This window comes from Pteropus vampyrus, unplaced genomic scaffold, assembly GCF_000151845.1.
Source record: "Pteropus vampyrus isolate Shadow unplaced genomic scaffold, Pvam_2.0 Scaffold43, whole genome shotgun sequence".
Lineage (NCBI taxonomy): Eukaryota > Metazoa > Chordata > Mammalia > Chiroptera > Pteropodidae > Pteropus > Pteropus vampyrus.
Window position 1 is genome coordinate 955129 of NW_011888824.1, and position 4260 is coordinate 959388.

Genomic DNA, 4260 nt, shown 5'->3' on the forward strand with positions numbered 1-4260 from the left:
GATTCTTAGCTCTTTCTTTCTGAATCATATTTTTTCTGTTGTGCTCAATATCGAAATTTGAAAACTAATTTCCAGCGAAATAGACTAGAATGGTTTCTGACCATGAATGAAAACCAAATCATTTTAATTCTCCCTCTTCAGTGTATCAGACATATATCATTTGCTCCAACCTGTTCAAGTCTGCTCTAATTTGCTCAAAAAGAACAAACTAAATTGGTACTTTGTACTTGATTGACAAGTGATCACCATCATTCTGCTGTTGAAATCTATTTCCAAGGGGCACTGTGCTCATTGTGGTTTGTTTTGCTCACTTAGTTTGCCTTGTTTTGTTTATAGACTCCTATCTACTGTTCAACATCATAAATTGTTCCCTATTCATATATACCATGGTCTCTATCTATATAAACATAATTGTTTCCTCCCTGAATTTTGATTCCTATATTTATTCAGGTCGGAAAGTAAGAAGTTCTCAATATCCCTGATTGTTTGCACAGACTACACTGACATTTTGTGAAAACTAGATGAAAGGTGAAATTTGAACAGTGATAAAAATAGCAGACATTCCAAACACAAGTCCTGGTGCAAAGGAATATCAACAGAAGTATAGCTATCATTGGAAAATTATTCTTATGACAAAGAAGAAATATAGTTTCAAACATGTCAGAAGCATACATTTTTGAGTAATCATGCTCTTTGGCAGAAAAACAAGGCTGGAAAATGAGCATTGCTTCAAATCTTAAAATTATTATGTTCATGTAATGTATTATCATCTATTAAGAAAATGTTACATAAAACAAAAGCATTCCTAGCTAGAATTCATTTTCACTTGTTTGGCTAACACTCCTACTCATCATAATATACATTTTTCTTTCTGGGTTGATATTCTAGGCTAGGAGTTGACTGAAGTAGAAATAAAGGTCGCTTTCCTGTTCTGAAGGCAATGTTCACCAAGGGAGATATCTAATCTGGTTAAATAAATAACTGTAAATAACACTCTACCTTTTTTATAAGCAATAAGGACACACACACACCCAGATCAGAGGGTTCGACAGGCTCAGAAAATCCCCCGTGGTGCCAGGTCACTAATAGCAATAACAGGAACACTTTCTTCCTTTCACTTAGATAACACTTCACACTTTTCAAAGTGCTTTCAGAAACATTATCTCATTTTGTTCTCAAAGAAACCTTATGAGGTAAAATAAGTGTTATTCTTCCCATATTACAAGTGAGAACAATAAAACACAAGAGGTTACATAAATTGTCTAAAATCGCAGAGAAGTGATATGAATCAGTAGCTCTCATTCAAAATCAGGAAAATTAGTTCATTCAGGACCACCACCACCACCACCACCCCACCACCCCGCCCCAGGCAGATACTCCACAGCAATCTGGCACACCCTCATCCTGAGAAAATAAAGGTATACTTGCGAGAAACACCACATAGTTTAATGACTCGTTGATTGGAAAACAGTAAATTTCAGGTTTCATTCTCGAATTGAAATTTTAAAACTAAGTAATGGATACTGATTAATACAGTACAATACTGTTCTTGTATCTTCCTTCCTTCTTCCATCTTTCTTTCCATGCACATTCACTGAGTACCCTCTATTTGTGATAAGCATTACTGCAATGAACAGAAATGAACCCCGCATGGGCCCAGCCTTTGCGACCCCTGCAATTTAGTTGTGGTTTGTCTAGGTAACTGAAGAACCTGCTCTAGTATAAAGTGAATGATGAGGACGGGGGGGGGGGCGGGGGAAGAAGATGAGGCTGGAAACATACACAGGGGAGAGACTATAAAGGTAGCAGGGCATACTGACGGGTGTGTATGTCATTTATTTATCTAGAGCACCTACTAGGATCAAATTACACTTCTAGATTCTGAGATATACAAATTATTAAGGCTTGTCTTCAAGGAACTACTTATTTCAACCCACTAGGAATAATGTTTAAAAAAGTTAAATTTTTAGAACACTGCTAATATTTTAAAGTGTAAGCTTTGGTATCAGAACATTGCTACTATTTTATAGGAAAATATCAGATATGCCACCAACCAGTGATTTTGCTTCGTTTTGTTTTAGGCTCAATGCAAATAATCAGTCATTAAGTTTAGTGGGAGAGATTTAAATATAACTACAATGTAATCAAGAGCATCATAAATACTTTAAATATCACAGGATGGAAAAAACTGTATTATCGAAACATAATGTTATTCAAAACATAGGTCTTTTTAACTCAGCAGCCTAATCCTAAACCAAATAAATCCTTTTTTGATGAGCATGTAGAAATATTTTATACCACAAAAATTTCAGTCTATTTCTTCAACTAGCCAACATGAAATTGGTTTACCTGCCACTGCTCATTTTCTTTGATGGCTTTCAAAACCTAATTTTTAAAGTATGACCATGAAAATCCAGGTATCCAGAACTATTTTGTCAGTGTATTTTCTTTGTGAGTACTGAGCAATCTGTGGACCAAGTCTAGTGGGTATTATAAAAGCAATAATAATGAGTCAAATAAAGGACGTATGATGCTAAAGAAAACATGAAGATGGTTAATCGTTAAAATGAAATCAAGAGAAAACTGAAAATTTGAAGTTACCCAAAGCCATTCTTTTGGGCTTATAATAAAAATGAATAAAGAAACTGAGCACACTTTCAAAAAACTGAAGCTTGGTGAACTCATAAATGTATCGCTTTAGCTTCGGGGTGAAGGGCTGAAGAAAGTAATTTAATATATACTTTTCTTTTCTCAATGACTGAATACTATCAATTTACTAGAGGCTTCCAAAAAGCATTCAGACAAAAATCACATGATTTAAAAATTCTCTTTGATGATATCTACTGTTCATTAAAGTTCTTTGAATATGTAGATTCTTCCTATAGGAAATTAAACTAGCATTTAAAGTTGTTGAATAATATGTTAATGGTATGTAAATATAAAGTATGTAAATATAAGGATGGCAGAACTTCTTCCAAAGGAATTTCAGGTATCATCAGTAAGACACACACGATTCCTTCAAAAACAGTGATTTGCCATTGCTGACCATCCCCACAGGGCTCCAGGCCACATTTGCTTTGTAATAGCTGGCCCCAAATCTCTTTACCCTTTCTGGTAGAGTATCCACTTCACTTCTCCCCTCAGGTAACTGCTCATCTCACATTCTATATAGCTCCAGTGGGGTTGCTGGTCTACCAAAGCTACCATATGGTACCGTGTACATTTTTTTAAAGTGTGCCTTCCTCAAGACACTTTATTTCTATGACTTGGTAAATTTTCATAATATACTGCTTTTGCTAATATATAAAGGTACTGTATGCCATAATACATGAATTACAATGTCTTTGATATGTATAGTGCCCTCCTGAGTTGTGTAGTATACCAATCTGTACCTTCCCTCAGGTTTTACACATAGGAATTAAGAGAGAGAAACTCATTCTACTTGAATGTTGAGCAGTAAAAATGCTCTCCAGAGCTGCTGGAAGTCATATCTCCATCACTGAGTAAAGCCTGAGAGGGTGAGAACACAGTAGCTGAGAGAAGACATGGAGAGATGGAGGGCTGATGATGGCTGTCAGTCAGTCTCAAGGTCAACTTTACCCTTGTCTTGTTTGCATATGTGAGTCAGTAAGTTCTTCCTTTTAATTAAAAAATAAATTAATTTGCATTGATGTATATGACATCCTGGCATCTATCTTCCCACTTGACTCTTCTTGCTGCCCTTTACTATTTCTTCTGACTGACTAGTTCCCAGATCCTTTTGAGATTCCTAAGACTTTTCAGAAAACTCTACTGACTGCCTTGGCCTCCTATCATCTAAGCTTTTGATTTCCCTTAACCCTTGAATCCATGACAACACAGTTTATCATTTCCAAACACAAATCTCCACCTGGCTGCAGGTTTAACTCCTCACCTAATTCACTGACCTTTCCTTATATTGTAGATTGACAATGAACATCATTAATACGGAAAGAGAGAACTGGTTTGAAGACATATTCACCAAAATTACATGTCAATTATATCTCAGTAAAACTGGGGGGGTGGGGGAGAAGTATCCACTGAAAAAATTCTATAAGATTGCAGATTACATACTTAAACTTTAAAAAAATATATTTTTAAAGAATTTTCCTAGACTGTTTATGAATTAGTTTAAAAATAATTTGACGGTTTTAAGTTCGTTAATTTGATTGGGGAAAGGATTTTCCTTAGAAACATCTTATCAACAATTAGCTTGAATTACTGTAACCTACCTTTTCAAAA

The 4260-nt window shown here is 35.2% G+C and overlaps 1 protein-coding gene across 1 annotated transcript in view; it reads right to left on the reverse strand.

Moving 5' to 3' along the window:
• Window positions 1-4260, reverse strand: part of AKAP7 (A-kinase anchoring protein 7) — a 127155-nt gene that overhangs the window by 16833 nt on the left and 106062 nt on the right. The gene's annotated exons all lie outside the window — the stretch shown is intronic.